Consider the following 23,159-nt stretch of genomic DNA (forward strand, 5'->3'; position numbering starts at 1 on the left):
TTTTAAGTGCATTGCGTTCATCGATTCTATTATGTTTTCCTGTGAGATGCACCTTAATTTTCCAACCAGTATGCATTTCCAAGAATTGGGAGGGAGAAAAAAAAATCTTTCTCAAATGGCATTAAAACAAACTGGGAACCATGAAGTGGCGCCTCCTATAACAGTTAAATATGTAAGAACAGAGAGAAAGGAAAAACAGTGGATAGGAGGTTTGGATGACTTATTATCGCACCTGTGGTCCCCTTGATTCAATTGTAAAAGTCATCCCTCTAATAGCTTGAAAGGTTTTGATTACTCTTCTTTTCTCTTAGTGTTGAAAGACATGAAGTGATTGAGCGCCCTGCCAGTGGTAATTCATTTTGGGTAATGCATTGCATATAGTATGAACCTGTTTCAATCCAAAAGAATTGCAGTTGAATTTGTCCAAGGGGCAGGAGTGGCATGGATGGTGTTTAAAAAGATGCCTTTTTTTAAAACAAACTTTCATTGGGCTTTATGGAACAGGCATTGGTTGAAACTTCTAAAAAAAGTGGTTTTATGACTTTTGGTAGTCTATAACACACTTTAAAGAAGTGTAGAAACAAATGCTATGCACCCGTAATTACAATGAAGAAACGCCTGATGTGCAGTCATTTTATCAAAAAGTTGCAGATTTTTCCCATGGGAACAAGACACAATTTATTTAGACACTAATCAACCATTTCACAGCGACACTACCATGACCTTGAGGTACACAAGGGGTTAAGCAAGAGGTATGGAATTTCCAGGATGTCTATATGCTGAGAGCTTAATAAAGTCAGTCACCCGGAACCTTCATTGTGACAACCAGATTAAATCATTTGCATGGTGAACCCCCAACTGATGTTCTGGGCCAAAAGATACAGCAAAAGTGAAAGAAAAAAAAATCTTTCCATAACCTCCTGGCAAGGCTCTAAGTGATCAGATAAGTGAGTAAAGACCTGGCTGGTGGTTAAGGTAAAAACCAGAGGTGATAAACACATTAAAATTGAATATTCTAATTTTCATTCCAGTAAACAACAAAGTGATGGGAGTCTAAGGAGAGATAATGACCTAATAGAGTCAGAATATGCTGAATTAGCATTTGTTGTTCAAATTCCCTTGAAATTTGGGAAGCCCAGTATCGACAAGAAAACTGTATTACTGTTAACAGGTACGATACTTTTGGACCGCAGCTTGCTCAGCGGCAAACTAATGAAGCAAATGTCCATTTGGTTAAAACTGTAGTGGTAGATCTTCAGGGAGGAGAAAAGTGCACTTCTTAGCAGATGACACAGATGCTTTACACAAGTTCCACCCAGACATCTCAATCAATTATAACCACATTGCACATATTTCACTCTTGTTATTGACTTATGGATTACCCTGTTATAGTGTTGGGTAGCATATGACTGGGCTTTTAGGAGGATAAGATGAATAATAGTACAACTTGCATTTGTGTTTGTAGTGTTAATTACTTCAGCAAAAAAGACAAATGTTCTTCATTGCAGGAAACTAGTATATATTTGTTTTGCTGTTAACAATAACTTGACTCCTTACTAAAGCTTACTGTAAAGCTTTAACTACTAATGTATCAAAGTGCTCCATGTCAAGAGCAATAATCTTTGCAAACCAGATAACCAATAAAGTGTCAGGTAAAGCCAAAAAAGAGGTGAAAACTCAATCACAGGAATAGATAACATTAACCAACTCACTTAAAGAGAGTGAACTTGATGAACAGACGAGATTAGAAAAATGTTATTGAGTTTGAATTGGAGCCGACTTTTGTGCTGCACTAGTCGGAAAATTACAGCAGTGATATCTTGAATAGTGATAAAATGAGTGTGAAATATGGTTATGTTCGAACCACACGGATGGACGCTTTAGGAAATCCATGTAACCAGTTGTAGATGTTTGCTCTAACTAGCAACAGCACTTAACTACCCCATAGAGCTAGAGCTATGGGTTTTTGCATTGGGTGTGAGTTACAGAGCATGATGAGCCAGTAAAATAACAACTGATAGTTTCTTAAGACATAAGGGTTATTTTAGTCCAAAAGATAACAGAAAAGTCCTATTAAATCTGTGTAAATCAAATATAAAAGGATTTTTAAGTAATTATTTGTTTAGTGCTGAATTAAACAGCAACAAAATAGAAATTCAGAGAAAGTGCTACTGACTTTTCTTTAAGACTGAGATCAAGTTTCTTAATAATAAATGTTGACCAAAAGCTGCAATGAAATGTTCCATTAAAATGTCCCAGAAAACTATTCTAAACCTATCCACGAAGGGCTTTCAAAGATGGTGCGACAAGCTTTTTTGCTGTATTTCCAGGAAGATTTCTTTTAAAAATGTATGAAATTCACGATTGAACAAAAAGTTGGTCTGTGGATGAAACGAAGGAGCTAAAAGGAAATCATTAGCAAGTATAGGATTTGGTCTCAGTGTGAATCAATTCATTCGAAATTGCCCTGGCCTGTACATTTGTAGAGAAGTGCCCCTGATATAATAACAGACTGATAGACACGAACAAAAATTGTGTTAGGCTAGTCTCAAATTTCCCCCCCAAACACACATTTGAAGGACCAAAAGCAAGAGAAAGTGTGAGACGGCAAAAAATGAAGCTCTATATTAATTTGGTGCTCTCATGGACGATTTGCTATCAGGGGCAGCTGTCTTAAATGACTTAACCCAATACCTTTCTGATATCAGAGCCCTGCCAGGAAGGAATTAAGTTTTAATGCAATTATTGTATTTCCTTTGGTTTCCTGACTGCTTGATGTGGCCACCAGTGCTTTTTAATCTTTTTAAAAGAGCAGCTTTAAATGCCCTTCTAATTGTGACATCTTTCCCGCATTAATGTGACCTTTAGTGGAGGACGCAAGGCCTCATGGGAGCAGCTACAGGGAATTATTGACCCTGAGAGATATCAGGAAGTGAGGTGCGGGCCCCAGCATTCAGCTAACATTCAGTTGTTCAGACACTTCAGAAGCTTCAAGGCCCACATTGAAAATTAACCCTTCTGAAAACGTTTGGTTTCTTGCTTCACTATGTCTTTTACTATTTTAACCAATGCCTTTCCAAAAAATATAAAATGAAATTACTATATCTACCCCTTCATCCACAAATTTGTTTCTATATGCAAACATAACAGAAAATTACAGAACCTATATCATGCAAAATCAACTTTGAGCTTTTAAGTTTATGTAAGGGTTAATGGCCATCGAAGCCTCTGCGTCTGACGGTTGCTTCCGCGAAGTGCGTTAAAAAGTGATAATGCACACTTTGAAGGCCTTTAACCAGCTTATACCAGGGTCACTTACAAAAGCAATAAATATTAAGCATTTTTTAGTCCTTAATTCTTGTTTTTTTTCCCCCGATTTGGATCGCTTTTCGCACAAAACGCGGACTATTTGTTACGTGTTGCAGCGCGTAACAAATAGTCCGCGTCGCGCCAGTGATCTTTCCGATGGGTTAAATAAAGCATCAGTTCAGAGAGAAAGTTCTCCTCTTACCACTTGTTTTTGTCCAAATGATGAAGCAAAATCCTTTTTTAAAGAAGCCGGCGCAGTGATACAAAACATTTAAGTTAGGTGACCGGAACTTCATTTTTCACCATGCGGTTATCCTGTGGTCACTTCTGTGCACACCCAGCAGCCAATCAGAATCGAGTATTCACCCGGACCATGGTATAATATAATGTTATTTCCATACAAAAAAACAACACCATAGAAGTATTCCTCTAAAAAGGTATTCTCTGAGCACCAGCCTGTCCCAACCTGCAAAAACGTCACATTGTGACGTCACTAAGCTAAGAACAGCCCCTTCCAGGAAGAGTTTGCGCTACCCACTTTCTCTACGGAGCTAGATATGCACAGTATGCACATTCATCGTTGAAAAAGTTATGTTGTTGTTTGTTTTTGTGGAAAAACGCAGACATGCAGCCGAGGTCGGCTCTAGGTTGACGTTATGACATGGGCGGGACTCACATGGAGTGAAAGCCGGTTCCTAAAGATCAAGTCCTCTTACTTCCAGGTAGGAAGAGGAGCTGCAAAAATAACTAATATTTCATAGAAAAACAGTTTTTAGAGTGCCAAATCTAATACATTATCATACATAATGATATATATATATATATATATATATATATATATATATATATATATATATATATATATATATATATATATATATATATATATATATATATATATAAATATATATATATACTCTGAAAGGCTTAAGAAATCCCCAACCTTTTTCAGGCCACGGACCTGGGTTTTTTTCAGCTTCCAGTTTCGTTAACTTTTGTGGGTAAACTTTGTCTTCATCCTCTGTCAAATGTCTGGAGCTGCTTTAACTTTATTTGTACAATATATTTTGTGTAGGAATCTTTAAAATGTGACATTAAAATTCGACCCATAACTGTCAAAGTGGAAGCTAAAAAATATGGCACAGCAAAATCCGCCTTGTCTGACTATAGGATGCAACAGTCACATAAAAGAAAAGCAGTCACTAAAACATGAATCCACCATCTGAGCAAATTTATTAGCAGCATCCTCATAATATTAGACATAAGTTTGCTGAATATTATGTAGAGTGGGCTTGGCATGTGGGAACAAATGTCGCATATATATATTTCTAGTAAAGGCAGTTTTCTTATTTCTCGGAAGTCTAAGGCCCTTTTTCTGTTTCCTTTCTGGCTTTTTTCAATTTAGCGGTCGGCGCAGTCAGTTTAAGTAGCGGAGGTATTTTCATCGCATGATCGAGAAAGAAGGATTTGGATGTGGTGGGGAGAATCTGGTAGTAAACCAAAGTAAAAAAATCAAGTTGTAAATAAAATGGAAAAAAAGGTGGATGTGTTTTTTGTGCAGCCAGGTAATAATTGTCCCATGTGCCGGTAACCCCAGCATTACAGTATCGCTGAAAGATGGGCCTTCTTTAACTCCCCAGGCAGAAAAACTGCAACCTAAATGAGTTTTGCTGCGGTTTGAAAGTTTAAAACACAATGGGTTGGTGTTCTGTACATTTTACTCGTCAAATGTCGATTTTTATTGAATAAATGACCCTAACTTTTCATATTTAAAGGTCGAAGTCAACATGTCTGTTCCTGAAAAGGGGTCATGGAAAACTTCATTGACATTTGCTATGCAAAAGTTTAAAAATAACATACAGCGCTGTATCAATGTCAGTGTCAGAGCCATGGGCAAGACAACAAACACGATGACATCAAAAGCACATTATGCAATATTTGTTGAGGGGGGGCAGTTGGTGGACGGAACCCATGCTTTTTTTTTTCCAAGACCACTGCATGAACAGACCAAACTTTCCGATCAGCAACCATTTCTCTATCAACGTTCTGTCAAAGCATAAGGTGGAAAAGTTGTGTAGGTTTAGCTGAGAAATGCTTTAAGCAGAGTACTTTTGATCAACGAAAGAGTAAAAAGAAAGAAAAAAAAACTTAGTGCAAAAAAAACATGATTAAGATTCATTTTGTTTTATTATTGAATGCAAATTACAGTAGTAATGTTTAATGAAAAACATTAATTTCTTGAAAATGGTAAAAAAAAGAAAAAGAAAAAAGGATGAGTGGAGTGCAGGGTTGAGAAAGCACTTGCCAGTACCAACAAGTGTTTCTTAAACAACATGAATCAAAAGAACAAAGTGATGCCTTTCTTTGAGGATAAACGTGTGGTACACAGCCTGCTTAGCTTGAGAGATATGATACCAAGCTAAGTCTGACATTTCTTCATGTGTAACTGTCAGTGGTGCTGCCTGGGGTTACCTTGCTTTGCTAAACTGGTGAGACAGATGACCGTTTAGATAAGGATATCCCAAGTGGTGGCCTGAAAGCCCTGAGAGCCCACATGACTGAAGAGGAGCAGCCTCGACAGTGACACCTCCCTTTCACTCACTTTGGGCAAAAATACTTTTATAGCTCACATATTCCTTTTAATTCAGGTAAAAGGCTCAAACCATGAGCACAGAGCTGCTCTGAGAGATGAGGGTCATCAGAGATTAACCCATGGCACTTTAGCAGTAGGGGGGGTGCACAAGGGGAGTCGCAGTCAAAGCACAACAAACTACTTAGCTACCACAAAACATTCCTGCCCCTTCTCAGCTGCAATCCAGTAATGGATACTTCCTCAGCTCCTCGATTGGTCAAAATGTTTTCATACAATAATTTAATTCAGAAACACATTTACAAAGCACAAGTAATCAATTTTAATTAGTTGATTTTTTTTCATTCGCATAAAATTTAATGTACTGCCATCGATCTCCTTTGTTCTTTAATGCAGTGCCTCTTTCCTGTAATTTGAAGCTTTCTTTTTCTTTTTTTTTTTTCTTTTCTAGCCAGTGATGACAACCTTTGACAAGCAGCTTTGCATGCTTTTAATGCTTTGATTCTTTTTTTTATGCATGCGACAGGAAATAAAGATTTCCATGATGATTTTATACAGTTCGACTGTTTTCATGATGAGGTTTTTAAAAAGTGTGTCAAAAAAGTTTCGCCTAGAAATGAGACAGGTTTATCAGAAAAGGCCGAAGTTTGGAAAAAAATATTTTGACTTGCACATACACTGAGTCATAAGTACCGGTACACATAATTTTACCCTTCTTTCAAAAACAGAAAGTAAAATAGCCACCAAATCGTGCAAGTAAAATATGTACTTTTGTCCTGGCGCTACCTTAAGTGAGCTTAATGAAATCTAGAACTTTAATCTTAAAAGTTCCTGTAAGAGTTTCAGGTGAAACTTTAAATAGTTTTGGAGTGACTACTACAAAAAGCTAAAAACTAAAGATATAAACTATTTGCTTTTTTAATTGTGGTTTTAAAATTTTGTTTTAAATACTTGTGTTCTTTATGTTCTGCAATAAGTGTAATCAAAATTTAAGTAAAAAAAAGTTCAGTTAAAAAAAGGTTTGAAAAGTTTTTCTGGGTAAGAACAAATAAAGTCTGTTTGATAACACAAAGGAGCATGCAGGATTTTTTTTAAACTGCTGCTGCTTTGGGTGTTGTCCTCCGCATCATCAATGTCCGCTGGCCTTTCACATCCAATTAGTTGATTGAGGCAAAACGCAAGCGGCACCACCGGCAAATAACATGAAGCTTGTGTCTGAGCGACACACCAAAAGAAGATGTGTTGCGGTGTCAGAAGAGGAGCTGCCTCCGTCACAAGCAACTTCCAGTGACAAGCCTATCCTCCTCTGTTGGTCCAAACTGCTTCTCTTAGTGAGCGAGGATGCATCCGCCCACAGACGCACACACACCAGTGAATACACACAGCAATGCAAGTCGAATTCCACCGGCTTGATAGGCAAATAAAGCACTAAGGTGGGTTGGAGACGGAGTGAGTTGGCATCAGCTTTGGTTGCAGGTTGCCATCCGGCCAAATTGACTAATAAAACTAAAATAGAGAGGCCAATGACAACAGAGCAAAAGGTGTGCTTTTATTGATCAAATTATTCCGTCTTGAGTACACTGTACCTTTGGATGAGACTATGCTTACAAAGGCAACTCGACAGATTGTGACATTCCAGTGACATTGTAATCGTGTGTCAACTCTTCTCCAGTCAATAGGCTGAATGCACTAATCATGTGTCTTGGATCAGCAATTTCATGGTCTTCAAAGGGGGCCAGGGATTGGTGGCATGACCCTCCACACAGGATGAGACCCCCCTCTTTCCTTCACAAGTCCCAAAGACAGGAGGGAAGGCGGAAAAGATTTTTGAGGAGGAGATACATCGGGGCAGCGGACAGAGCCAGAGAAGATGAACATCGCCATCTACTGGCCACGCGTGGAGCTATGTGGGGGGAGGAAAGTCTGGCAGTTTACCCTTGCGGGCTGTCTTTTTTACTGAGACCTGTCAGAAACGTTTAGCCACACTTGCTACAACAATGGGCCACACATCTACACTGGGAGACAAGTCAGCATGAAATCATCATCAAAGGAGGAAACTTAAGGCAGCAGTGTCGTCCTTTAATTCTTATAGCCAGTCAGTAACAGATCACTTCAAGCCATAAATAAAAATGTTAAGTGAAACCCTGCTTCTGGAAGTGTCCACATACCAAACCCTCTTCAAGGCTGGAAAAAGTGTCTCTTTCCTCTTACTAAGTTTAGTCACAAAGAACACAGAAACACCTCATTAGGTTGTCGAAGTTCTCGATTACGTTTCTAAAGTCCTTAGTTTCCACAACGCGAAACTCAGAAAAAGCAAAGACAAAAGTAAGATCTAGACATAAATCCTTTCTAAGAAATCAAACGAGAAGTTTCAGGTTAGATGCATGTCTATTCTTTAAGGCTGCAAGGAGCACAAACACACATTGTACGCCACAGCTATACAACACCCACTCCCTTTGTGAGTGCGCAACAACTAGAATCGGTGGTCAAAGTTTATGGTATTAACACCAGTCTTCATGCTGGGGAATGTAACATGTTTTACCAGCCTCCTCAAAAAGAATGAGGACAAGAGACAACTCACCGCTATAATGTCACACAGGGTGGCGTGTTACAGCAAAGGGGCTGAGCTGGCAAGCAGCTCAGCAGCAGACGCACACCTGTTCTGACATTTTCTGTCGACCTTGACACAGAAAACACATGACAATGCCACTCTCTGCATTTTAAAAGTACACTGTGTTTTACCAAGTTCTTTCACGTCCCCTTTTTTCTCTGCACAGAGTTGGAAATCCGTTTCCACACACTTTTAGAGGGATTATATTGCTCAAAAGCTTTAAGGAGGCACAAACATGAGGAATGTTTTGCAGTAACAAAGAAAAAGAAAAAGAACAAGAACTTAACAAAAACACAACATCTGAGTCTCACTTCCCCTGAATGCCAACTGTTTGCTCTTTCAAAATGGTCGACAGCTATCAGTACTTTCACAGAAAATACAATCCAGATAAGAATTACATCGTTTTCTCCTCACTACATTTTGATGGAATAATTGTTGTCCACACCGTTTTTTAAGCTTATGACAGAACTTTTGAAATTATCTTTCTAAGTTTTATATAAAAAAGAAAGCTGGAGATAGTAGGCAGTGGAGACAGTCTAGACACCAGGTGTTGGATAACTGTTGGTTGTTGACGAACCAAACTCTCCTGATCTATGCACAAGCTGCCATGAGGAGGTCTGCACACATTTTCCTTTTGCTACAGGAAAAAACAAGGAAATGTCAACATTTAACAAAACATGCATACCCCATCCGTTTTAACCATTGTGCTATCCTAGGCACTTTGACATTGGGAGTTGGATCATCTAGACCCACTAGACAGTGCTCTGAACCTTTTTTCTTCAATGATTTGTGATCTTCACTGGTGTCCATGGATTACATTAAATCCTCTCCACCTCTGTCATGGTAGGGAGAACACGTCATTGGTCATTTTTAACCCCATAGGATAGCACAAGGGTTAAGTAGTAAAGAGTGCAAAGGAACTACAATTTAAAGATGTCAAACACAAACTTATAGCTAGAAAATTCAGAATTAGTTAATTGAAACAAAGATGACATGAGAAAGTGCAGCTAAATTTGCAATAGAGGAAATTTGCTTTAAAATGAGTAGAACAGTGTGCAAAGAAAACCACGTGTCAGGTGATGCATGTGCTGCTTTTATTTCCAGAAAAAATAAAGTTGTTTAAAAATGACATCATTCTCACTTGCAAAGAGATGAATAACGAGCCCTTATACTTTCTTTCTGAGAAGTTGAATATGTTGCCAATACACGTCCTATCCACATCAATGCTAAATTATATCTAGTAACTCTGCTTAAGCTGTTTTTCTTTTAACAGTATTCTGCCACTTCCATTTTATCCTACACCATAAAACACTTTTTTTGGTTAGATTTCCCAGATAAAGTCCCAATCTCAAAGCCCCACACAGAAGAAAATAAAGAATAAATCGCTAAAACACGATTAGCATTTTGCTTTCATTATTTTTAATCAAACCCAGACAACTGACACATATTAATTAATATCCATTACCAGTATTTTGCCCCTCTCCAAGAGAAGACGTTCATAGGAAAAGAAGCAATTAACTTAACAAAATATTCAAAAAAAAAAAAAGGGTTACAGAAATCTCTGATAAATGTCATGTGAGGTCCCATCTAAATGTAAGAAGTGCAATACATTCTTGCCGTCATATTCCATTAAACTGCTATTACAGTCCTGATAGAACTATTAGTCACTACATTATTAATAACAACAATGTATCTACATTTTTGGTGTACAAGCCCGCTTTCAGGCAATAATTTATGAAGGCAACTTCAAATATGTTCTAACGTTCTCCATCCAGGCTCTTTTGTGTTTATTATTGATTGTGAAAACAGTCAAAATCTCAAGTATCCCCCTGCCCTTCCCCTACGACTTAATGTATTGGAGTGGGCTGTTTACATTAAAGGACTGAAATGAAGTGCATTTACATCTGAAGCATAAGTTCATAATTTACATTCCAACATTTATTAGAGGTGACAAACGAGCATTTGGTCCACTCTTTCTTTTCCACAATGCAGCACTCATTCAATCCATATAAATTACAGCTGGGCGAGGGCTTGCACGACCAAATTATTTTATTATATGTATGGCTGTATAACTCTATAGGGGGTTACTAAGACAAACTGGGAATTACTTGATTAGGCAAACTGTGGTTAACAAAGACTGAAATATGAGAGGGAGTGTTAAGCCAATCAAATTTTAGCATAAATGTTTGGCCCTCTGTCAAAAACTCCAACATCTACAGATCCCAGTGCAGAGGCTTTTATACCGCCGTATAACTGGAGTTCACCGTGCCATTCTTTTAAACAATATAGAGAGCTCTTTCAAATATTGCTCCACCAATAATTTACACTTAGCTAGCAATCATTTGATTCAATTAAAGAAACTTGCCTAAAAGGCAGTGTTATATTACATAATTAGACAGGGCAGAATTTTCACAAGTGCACAATTCACTGAGGGGATTCAAGGATTTGAACAAATATCTGGCGCTGCAGGGAAGCTTGCTGACAAATTAACAGCTAATAACTTACTGGGAAGCCAGATAAAAGGGAAAAAAAATGTTCCCCAAAGTGTCAATTACAAATAATTTTGCCTCTGATTTCTAAACATGTGAAAGCAGGGTAAGCTAAAGGGAACTCTAAATAGCATGCCAGCATTGCGTAATTCAGATTTTTTTCTCCTCTCTGGGTGCATGCATTCAGTTATCCGGCAAGAAGCAGCCAGTTTTTAACCCTGTAACCTGCTGGTTCTACTATATACAATAGGCCTGCACAATAAATCGCAAATGTAGCGTTATCGCGCTATCAAGCAGTGGAATTCGCATATCGCAAAAGCCGTGTTAAATGTGCTAAAACAATCTTATGGCAGCTTATAATATTTAACAAATTAAATAAATCCCTTTATGCATTTGACCAATCGAAGGGACTCTTTTATATCATTGACCAATCGCATTGAACCCTTTTATGTTTGATGCTAGCCTCCTATGTAGACGAGGGTCATTTGTAGTGTAATTTAAGTGAAGTCGTCTCTTATTTAAATTAAACTGTTGCAGTAAAATGGAAATGATGTATTTAGATGTTTTGCTATTTGTTCATTTATCACAAGTTATATCGTCATCACAATACTGATCACTAATATCCCAAATCGTGGCTTTTCCTCATATCGTGGAGCGCTGATATACAACGCGAGCTGGTTTGAGAGGAGGGGACAGCTGGGAGTAGGGGCCGTCCGAATAACGGAGGGATTCAATCAAATACCCATTCATTCAAATCAAAAAAACTCACAAAAAGGATGCTGACAAATCAAAGGGTCTCAGTACCTGAATTACCATAGTCATTTACTTAATAAAACCAGGATGCTTCCTGTCAATCAAGAACCATCGCATTCCCCATTTGTGGCGGAAAGCCACCGTAATTGCTTCTCATACTAATCAACGCAACTTGTGTAATTATGCCTTGAAAGTGACATTGGAGGCAGAGAGCGATGTGAGCAGTCTTGACAGCAGAGACATCTCAGATTCATCGGGAGATTTCCAGCCTCGCTGCGAGGAGACAAGCCACTCTCAGACCAAGTTACTCACTAGAGCAGTTTACAACCATAAACACAAAGAAAAGACGATAAATCAAGCTGAAGTAATTACAAAGCAGAATGGAGTGTATAAAGGAAGCTTAGCTCAATAAGACCACTTTCCCAAGTATATTGAGGCAAAATGACTACACTGTAATTAAAGCGAGGTCATATTTCTATCATTTCCTAAGTAAACATATTGTGACAGTTCACTAAATTGTGGGAGAATAGGAAATTACAGCTCTGTTGCCCAGCCCCTCGAATACTGGCTGCAACAAAAAAAAAATCTAGAAATAAAGTCCTAAGTATTCATTAAAGTTTATTGAATTGAGCTTAATCACAGAATTTACATGTGTCTTCAAAATGAACTTCGCATAAAAAGAGCCTCAGCATTCCACTGAGCGCTGCAGAGCTTTCCAAACCATATTCCCAGGATGCATCTGTCACTCGTCACTCTGTGGCCCAGCCAGGAAGGTCAGAGTGAGGTCAAAGGCCTGCAACAAATTAAAGACCTGCGAGCTGAAACGTGACTTTATCTGCATAAAAATGCAACTAATATGGATATACAACTATGACGGTTTGTTCCTCTCCAAAATGTATCCACTGGGAACCCGAAGAGGCGTTCGAGATTATGTTGAACAAAAGGTTTTTGAAAATGTGTTTTTTGTGTGTGATGGAAATGCAGAGCGTCTTTGGTTGAGCGTAAGAGACAAAAATGACGAAAAGAAAACACCTTTTAAAGATGGGTTGGTCTCATGTGTGCTTGTCCTTTTCAAAGAAGTGGGTGGAACCACCGGGAAAGGAGAAGTCAGCGACATCAAAAAGAAGTCAACTGACAAATCTGGCACACTATGAGTAGAAAAAGCTTAACGATTTCAACTGCTAACAGAAACAAAGTTGAAAGATTTATGGCTCATGAAAAAAAAAATGAAAAAAGTTCAGACGGCAGAAAAACCAAAATCCCTATCTGTGTCATTCCTCTGTCATGACCTCCAAACTAGAGTGTATGTTCAAGTCAAAGTGTTAAAAATGCTCTTTTGTGGGCAAATATGAGCAAAACAAGTACAGTTACTGGCATAGAAAACGGTGGCTTTTACAGGAAAACTCAGTGTGATTCACCCTCTGTGTTCAACTCTAGTGAGTCAAAAAGTGTGACCTGCACTCAAACAAGAAGTCACAGCCAGCAGCTGTAAACTCATTTTCCCCATCCAAGCCAGCAACGTCGGCAGGACCAAGAAGATGTGCTCCGAGCATGCACGATAAATCTGACGTGAAATCATAATCATAAAAGCAATTAGCTGACCCTGCGCCGCTCGTCCTTGGACATGACAGTGAGATTTCATACAGAGTCCTCTAAGGAGGCAGGCTGCAGGGTTGGGTGAGATGGGAGGGGGGGGAGAGAAAGTGCAACACAGCAACAATAAAATAGAAGGCCCTTCTTGTGTCATTAACCACAGAAACAAACAACGTGTGATGCACAAGAAGTGCTGCGAAACAGAGAATTGAGCTTTTGTGCTTTTTACGGAGAAAACCCAAACCCAACCACGCCCACTGCTGGAACTGTGGTCGCCGCATGCTTCTTTGGTAAAATCTGAGAGCACAGTCACACACTCATTCCTGTACATCATATACCTGCACATAAGCCAATGGCATTACCTTTGGCATCTAAAACTAACAACTGATGTAAAATTAAACAACAAATAAAGCAAACGAGATGATTCAACACATGCATTCAGTGTGCGCTGCTGAGAGGGCGCAGCAAGACCTTAATTCAAGGTGACAGGAGACAGAACAAGTTGATCTGCTTGACATTCTTCTTTTAAGAGAAACATATCTCCTTTTCACAACCTTGCATGCATGCACATGCACGGGCAGTTTCTCCTCATCACTTCCAATCCAGTAATTACAAGCAGCCAAAGTAGCGGCTGCCACCTAGTGACCATCTTCTCCAATAATCATGAAATATCTCTATGGCTCGCGCCCCCACTTGGACCATAACTCTCCTTTACTGCAGACAGCTCCAATAAAGGATTACAATTACAATTAAAGTAATGAGCAAAGAAGAAAAAAAAAGGAAATCTTGGAAAAGGTTCCCTTGACTAACTAAATGGTAGCCAAGTTTCTGGACAGAATAGTGTTAACAATATCTGACTCATTTACAGCCTCTCATTTCTTATTCGGCCATGTTGAAAAATGTCCAAAGAGTAAAAAAAAAGAAAAAAGTAATAGCTCTAAAAGTGATGAATGTAAAATAAAATGATATTTGAATTCTTTAATACGACATTTGACATTCTTGTTACTGTCACTTTATGGTAAGGCTGGGCGACTAATCGATTCATTCAAATTTGTTGTTTTAGACGATTTATTTTTGGGAAAAATGGAGATTTTATTTTCCCAGCTCTCCGCTCTCTTGCGCTCCTGTTGTTTAGAGTAAAGTCCGTCTACATGTCTATAGCAAAGCGCAGATGGGAAAACAACAGCAAGCAGCTACTTCTGCGAGGCTGAGAAAGAAAGAAATAAACATTAGCGCACGCACCGCGAGAAGCACCCCCCCCACCCCCATAACTTCAACTAGCGGCCTCCGTGTAGCTTCAGTTTAAGCTGATGAAGCGGCGGAACATGTGGCGATTTTTTACCAGGATCCAGAAAGAACTGGGTAGGAGTAAATAATTGATTTGAGTTGGAGACAGCGGTGATGTTACACACTTATGCCACAATGCTTAATGCTACGATGCTACCATGATAAATGCTACCATGCTAAATGCTGCAATGCTTAATGCTATAATGCTAAATGCTACAATCCTACGATGCTAAATGCTACAATGATAAACGCTACGATACTAAATGCTACAATGCTTAATGCTTTAATGCTAAATGCTACAATGCTACAATGCCACATTGCTACGATGCTAAATGCTACAGTGATAAATGCTACGATACTATGATAAATGATACAATGATACAATGATAAATGCTACGATATTTTTTCAATTTTAAATTGTTTTTTGTTCCTGAACAGTTGTTTGTTTTTGTTCTTGGTGTGAACTTCATTAGTTATTTCTGTATTTTGAAAAAATTTGTAATGTTTTTTTACAGTTTACATGTTTTGCAGACCGCATGTTTTTTACACTTTTGCAGCTGTATTTATTTAATATTTATTTCTTTATTTAATAAGAATCTCATTTTTGATAATAATTTTTCATAATAATTTTAGTAATATTTTTAATTATCTAATATAAATGTAATTTGTGATGTCCTTTATTGATGTTATATTATATAGATTATTTCTGAATGTCGTGTTGCTGCCACAGATAAATGAAATTTCCCCATTGTGGGATTAATAAAGTCATCTATCTATCTATCTATCTATCTATCTATCTATCTATCTATCTATCTATCTATCTATCTATCTAAATGCTACAATGCTAAATGCTATGACCCTAAATGCTACAATGCCAAATGCTACGATGCTACCATGCTACGATGCTAAATGCTACGATGCTACCATGATTAATGCTACAATTCTACCATGATAAATGCTACGATACAAAATGCTACAATGCTACCATACTACGATGCTAAATGCTACGATGCTACCATGATAAATGCTACAATTCTACCATGATAAATTCTACGATACTAAATGCTATTATGCTAAATGGTTCAATGCTAAATGCTACGACGCTATACTAACAGGCTGTTCCGTGTGTCGCCTACATGTAATCCCGGACCAGTTAAAAGTCAGACTATTTTTTCACGGAGCTGACTTTAAGACGTGGCGGATAAATGCACCAAAATGAATTCATAGACTATTAAGAAAAACTGTATTTTTTTAAATATAATAAGAGGCATTTAATATGGAACTTTATTAGAAGTGCCTTTGTTACATCATGGATACCGCGTTGAGCTGAGCAGGGAGCAAAGATTGATTAGAACTCAATTCAGGAGTTCCTTACAAAAAACAGTTTCTTTTTGGACGTTTTATTATGTTGTGACTTCCTCTCTGTTTGCATTTAATGTAATATTTATTTACTAAAATAACACCTATAGTTTTTCTTTGTAAAATAGTAGACTCTTTGGTTGGTAGTTTTATTTTTATTTTTTATCTACCACCTAACTTTTCTGGTAAGTCAAAAATGGGATTTTGGTCACTGAGGTTGTGATTTCAAACTTGGACCATCAAATCAAGCGCAGTAAAAATCCACTTTAAGGCAGTTGCTACTAAAAATTGTCTACCGAGTGTGTTCTAGTATTTCTGTTTATGAGATGCTCATGCTAGCAGGACCACAAAACATCTGCTGCATTGTTCTGCAAACATTTTTACAGCTTGTATTTATTTGAACCCTGTGTTAGAGCATATTTCCAAAGGAGATGTTAGGTGTATAAAAAAAATAATAAATGGGTTTTTAAATTTTTAGAATACAAGATAATGACATTATGAAAAAAATAACAATAAGAGTGCCAAAAAAAAGCCAAGAAAGCATCTTTTCAGCAATTTTCACAGATCTCCCAGTCGTTTTACCCCATAGGAACCCAGATCCATTTTTTCTTAAAAATGAAAAAGTGTGTATTTTGCCACATACTATGTAGACCACAGAATCCATTTCTGATATTTCTTTGTAACACTGATGTCACAATGGAACCCATCCATCCATCCATCCATCTTCCACCGCTTATCCGGGACCGGGTCGCGGGGGCAGCAGACTGAGCAGAGATGCCCAGACTTCCCTCACCCCAGCCACTTCCTCCAGCTCCTCTGGGGGGACCCCGAGACGTTCCCAGGCCAGCCGAGAGACGTAGTCTCTCCAGCGTGTCCTGGGTCTTCCCCGGGGCCTCCGCCCAGTGGGACATGCCCGGAACACCTCTCCAGGGAGGCGTCCAGGAGGCATCCGAACTAGATGCCCGAGCCACCTCAACTGGCTCCTTTCGATGTGGAGGTGAAGCGGTTCTACTCCGAGCTCTCCGCGGGTGACCGAGCTTCTCACCCTATCTCTAAGGGAGCGCCCAGCCACCCTGCGGAGGAAGCTCATTTCAGCCGCTTGTATTCGGGACCTTGTTCTTTCGGTCATGACCCATAGCTCATGACCATAGGTGAGTACTGGAACGTAGATCGACCGGTAAATTGAGAGCTTTGCTTTTCGGCTCAGCTCTCTCTTCACCACGACGGACCGATAGAGCGACCGCATAACTACGGACGCTGCTCCGATCCGCCTGTCAATCTCACGCTCCGATCTTCCCTCACTCGTGAACAAGACCCCAAGGTATTTAAACTCCTCCACCTGGGGCAGGGACACTCCACCGACCGAGAGATGGCAAACTACCTTTCTCCGGTCAAGGACCATGGCCTCAGATTTAGCGGTGCTGACCCTCATCCCAGCCGCTTCACACTCGGCCGCAAACCGCCCCAATGCACGCTGGAGGTCCCGGTTCGATGAAGCCAACAGGACAACATCATCTGCAAAAAGCAGAGAGGAAATCCTGTGGTCCCCAAACCAGATCCCTTCCGGCCCCTGGCTGCGCCTAGAAATTCTGTCCATAAAAACTATGAACAGAACCGGTGATAGAGGGCAGCCCTGCCGGAGTCCAACGTGGACCGGGAACAGGTCTGACTTACTGCCGGCTATGCGGACCAAGCTCCTACTTCGGTCATACAGAGACCGGACAGCCCTCAGTAATGCTCCCCGGACCCCATACTCCCAGAGCACCCCCCACAGGATGCCACGGGGGACGCGGTCGAACGCCTTCTCCAAATCCACAAAACACATATGGACTGGATGAGCGAACTCCCACAAACCCTCCAGCACCCTAGATAGGGTGTAGAGCTGGTCCACTGTTCCACGACCAGGACGGAAACCGCACTGTTGTTCCTGAATCCGAGGTTCGACTATCGGACGGACTCTCCTCTCCAGTACCCTGGCATAGACTTTCCCAGGGAGGCTGAGGAGTGTAATTCCCCTATGGTTGGAACACACCCTCCGGTCCCCCTTCTTAAAGAGGGGAACCACCACCCCTGTCTGCCAGTCCAGTGGTACGGTTCCCGACCGCCACGCGATGCTGCAGAGACGTGTCAGCCAAGACACTCCCACTGCATCCAGAGACTTGAGGTGCTCAGGGCGGACTTCATCCACCCCCGGGGCCTTGCCACCGAGGAGCTCGTTGACTACCTCAGTGACTTCAGCCCGGGTAATGGACAGCCCCACCCCAAAATCCTCACTCTCCACTTCTTCAAAAGAAGGCGTGTCAGTGGGATTGAGGAGATCCTCGAAGTACTCCTTCCACCTCCCGACAATGTCCCCAGTTGAAGTCAACAGCTCCCCACCTGCACTGAAAACGGTGCCTGTGGAGAACTGCTTTCCCCTCCTGAGTCGCCGGATGGTTTGCCAGAATTTCTTCGAGGCCAACCGATAGTCCTTCTCCATGGCCTCACCGAACTCCTCCCAGGACCGAGTTTTCGCCTCCGCAACAGTCCAGGCCGCAGCTCGCTTAGACTGCCGGTACCTGTCAGCTGCCTCTGGAGTGCCGCAGGCCAGCCAGGCCTGGTAGGACTCCTTCTTCAGCTTGACGGCATCCCTTACTTCCGGTGTCCACCACTGGGTTCTGGGGTTACCGCCACGACAGGCACCAGAAACCTTGCGACCACAACTCCGAGCAGCAGCAGAGACAATGGAGGTGGAAAACATGGTCCACTCGGACTCAATGTCCCCAACCTCCCCCGGTACCTGTTTGAAGTTCTCCCGGATGTGGGAGTTAAAGACTTCCCTGACGGAGGGCTCAGCCAGACGTTCCCAGCAGACCCTCACAGTACGTTTGGGTCTTCCAAGTCTTTCCGGCCTCTTTCCCCGCCAGCGAATCCAACTCACCACCAGGTAGTGATCGGTGGACAGCTCCGCCCCTCTCTTCACCCGAGTGTCCAAGACACAGGGCCGAAGGTCACCTGAAACAACTACAAAGTCGATCATTGACCTCCTGCCTAGGGCGTCCTGATGCCAGGTGTACTGATGGACACCCTCGTGCTCGAACATGGTGTTCGTTATGGACAAACTATGACGAGCACAGAAGTCCAATAACAAAACACCACTCGGGTTCAGATCAGGGGGGGCGTTCCTACCAATCACACCCCTCCAGGTGCCACTGTCATTGCCCACGTGGGCATTGAAGTCCCCCAGGAAGACAATGGAGTCCCCCGTTGGGGCACTTTCCAGTACCCCTTCGAGAGACACCAAGAAGGCCTGGTACTCCGAACTGCTGTTCGGCCCGTAAGCCGAAACCACAGTTAGAGACCTGTCCCCACCCGGAGGCGGAGGGACATGACCCTCTCGTCCACCGGGGTGAACTCCAACACTTGGCGGCTGAGCTGGGGGCTCACGAGTAAGCCTACGCCAGCCCGCCGCCTCTCACCTTGGGCAACTCCAGAGTGGTAGAGAGTCCAACCCCTCTCTAAGGACTGAGTTTCAGAGCCCAGGCTATGTGTGGAGGTGAGCCCGACTATATCTAGACGGTATCTCTCAACCTCTCGCACCAGCTCAGGCTCCTTCCCTCCCAGAGAGGTGACATTCCATGTCCCAAAAGCCAGGTTCCATGATCGGGGTTTGGGCCGCCGAGGCACCCGCCCTCGACTGCCACCCAAACCACATTGCACCGGCCCCTTTTGAGGTCTCCTACGGGTGGTGGGCCCATGGGAGAGTGGTCCCACGTCCTCCTAATGGAACCCATTATGGGTTAATTATGAGCAAACATTTTTCAGCCAAAATTTAAAAAAATTCCTGCAGAGTGGCAGGAGCTCATTATAAATTTGCCTCGGAGTTGTGAGTGGGACTGTTGGAGTGGAGTAAGCCTGCCCCCTTCCCATTATCCATCTGTTTACACGGTCTACTGCTAGCTCTACAGGTCCTCCAACCTCCAATCTAACATTAGCGATGCAATAAAAACGGTCACCGATATTGGAGCTATCCAGATGTACAGTTCTGAGCCAGATGCCACCTCTGATGAGGAAAACAAAGATGTACATGGATCTAGTCGCCAACAAGTAGATGGATCAGAATCGAGTGAAGCAGGGAGCTTGTGGCTTGCTGTAAAAACTTCTACAAGCTTTTCCCAACTGCATTTTTTCCATCTCATCCTGATTCACAGCGATTTCTATAAAGAAATACTCAGAAAAGCTATTTTACGCCTAATTTTCTTAATACATGTCCTCCATCATTAGAAAAATGCTACAAGAACATGTTAAAAACATCAAAAACACAAATTTCATCAGAATGGGTCTGATGAAACCAAAGTTTATTTTTATATTTTATTTGTAATTAACAGATAAAATTAAGACCAACAAGTGACTTTTAACTTTCTTGTTTGGGTACTTTACATGTGTTGCACCCCTATGAAAGAAAAAAATACCTATGAATCTATTTTCAAAAGCAACGTATGAGTCACATTTGTCTGCGAGTGAGAGAAGCATCAGGAAAAGAGAGCAGAAATAAGGAAAAAAACCTTTAGAGAACGACAGAGGAATGGAATAACCTAACTAGGGCCTTCATTTATTTGCCAACATCGACTACTGTGGACATGTCCCATGCTAAAGAAGTCAGGTCAGGCGCGATCCCTGTATTTAATGTGCATCTATTCACGCTCTACTGTAAGATGGCTAAATTGTAGCAGAGGGGCTACGGAAATTTCAAGACTGCTGAGCCAAAACAGATCACTTCAAAGCGGCTTATTTAACGCTTGCTAAATTTTTCATCACAGTCGCTTAATATCCTGGGGAAGCAGAGCTTTTGAAGTTGCTGTGAGACCGGGGATGTTCTTCTAACAATTCTTTTTCCCCTCCCTCTGCTGTACTAAAATCCCCGAACCTAAACACGCAACACACACCAAGCCAACCCTATCTATGCCCATTTACCCACACTGGTAGCCTGAATGAATGATACACGCCTGTGTATCCACAAGTAAACATGTTTATGCTTTTGGGATTGCTCCGTGCTTTTAGGGTGCACAAGCTAAATACCAGGCGCACAAGTATCACTCTAAAGTACAACATCTATTTTAAGAATGTCCAACTCTCCTGAGCGGCGGCTGCATTCCAGCAGAGCTGTTAATATCAACACAAACAACTCCATCCAAGTGGTGGCAGTATTTACCCACATTTCTACTAACCCCCTGGGAACAAGCAGTGTTTACTGCGTTCTTGGTATAAATAAAACCCTTTGATTAGTCAAAATTTCAATTATTGGAATCTTTGGTCCCGTGACATCCACTTCCAAACACGTATGCGGGACCAGGAACGACAGCAACCGTGTGAGGAAGAACAGAACATCATCTTAAATGTCAAATATAAGTATATATAGCCAAGAGGAGACAGACTTTTTTTGTAAAGCCTTTTTCATACACAAGGGACATTTGGAGCATTTTCCAGACACGGCAAAAGCTTTGGCAACGCTTAAATAAAAATAACTTGAATAAAAGAATTAGAGGCACAAAAACAGTAAATAGAAGAAATAAAGTGTAGCATGTAGAGAGCTGATTGTTAGATGGGTACAGTCAGAATTAAGGCCGCACGATATGAGGAAAACTCATGATATGCAATATTAGTGATCAATATTACGATGATATAACTTGCGATACATGAACAAATAGCAAAACATAATTTCCATTTTACTACAATAGTTTAATTTAAGTAAGAGTCAAAATAACTTAAATTATACTCCAAATGACCTTCGTCTACATCGGAGGCAAACATCTAACAATAAAGAGCTCCATCCGATTGGTTAACAACGTGAACTCGTTCATCTGATTGGTCAAATGCATAAATAGATTTATATTATTTTAAATACTTCAAGCTACCATTAGATTGTTTTAGCAAATTTAAGGTAACCATTTTTTGCAATTTTCGCCATCTTTTGCGTTATGCACATTGTATAGCTTGATATCGCGATAAGGATAAATTTGCGATTTATAAGAACAATCTGGATCTGGTTCTGTCATGAGGTTCTAGCAGCTGATTGCTTCCTGCAGAGCTCAGAGCCCTGCTGGGTTTGTATACCACAAATATGCAGACCTCACACCATTAAGTGATGAATAAACTGGCTGCAGTACATTCAAATCAATTATTTACTCACTTATTACTGGTAGCCAGTGAAAGGACTTCTGATTAGGAATAATGTGATCAGTTGTTCTGGTTAAAACACTAGTAACTTGTTATCCCGGGCTTTAGCCCAAGAACACTTTCTAAATAAAAAGTTACACAATCACTTTTGCCGGGTCATTTTTACCCGATAAAGTACACGCAACAAAAAGTACTTGTCATCAAAAATAGATCCAAACACATGATGAATTAGAGTGACTTTCTTTTATTTTCAACTGTGGTAAGTGTAACAAAATGAAAAAGAAAACCATAGGAAGTTCCTAAAAACATGCTCCTAAATTACTGAGAATTTAGGGGGTAAAAAAGTCCTAAAAAAAATAAAATAAAAGGATACTAGAAACTTGGTCTTTGGTCCATCCATTCCTGGGACATGTGAGACTTCCCTGGTGAAGGCACAGACTCCTTGACACGCGACATATTGAAATTAATGTACACAGTTTTGTTCGGGTTAAAATCAGCCGGCAATAGTCCTCTAGTAACTAAGTCAATAACTTTAGCCTTTTCACTACTCTTTAGGAATGAATGAATGATCTTGACTTATATGGCATTTTTATTTGCCACCGGAACCAAAGTGCTTTACACTACAGTGCAATAAAAAGATGAAAAGAGAAAATCCAATTTTTCAAGAAAATTAAGAACAAGAAACTAAAATAGCAACATTAGATAACAAAATTCAATAAAATACATGAAAGGCAGAAAAAAATATTAAATAAAATATAACATATATAAAAAATACTTCACCAACTACTGAGTATTAAGCCCTTCTAAAAAGACTAAGCTGGAGTTTTAAACTGTTTTTCAGTGCAGCTCTGAGGAAAAACTGTTTTCAAATGTTAGTGGAGAAAAATACATATGGAAGAAATTCAAACTATTTAGGAAAAAAATTGACCAACAGATTTAGAAAATCAAAATGTAAGAAAAAGTGCTATTATGTGGGTAAAAGTCACTGAGCAGAAATCAGATCCAGTTTTAT

At 40.5% G+C, this 23,159-nt stretch overlaps 1 protein-coding gene across 2 annotated transcripts in view; it reads right to left on the reverse strand.

Moving 5' to 3' along the window:
- The window catches only part of pex14 (peroxisomal biogenesis factor 14), a 57,964-nt gene that overhangs the window by 30,267 nt on the left and 4,538 nt on the right, over positions 1–23,159 (reverse strand). The window lies entirely within an intron of this gene.

The sequence above is a fragment of the Oryzias latipes genome, chromosome 7 (assembly GCF_053564925.1).
Source record: "Oryzias latipes strain Hd-rR chromosome 7, Olatipes_Hd-rR_3.1".
Classification (NCBI taxonomy): Eukaryota; Metazoa; Chordata; class Actinopteri; order Beloniformes; family Adrianichthyidae; genus Oryzias; species Oryzias latipes.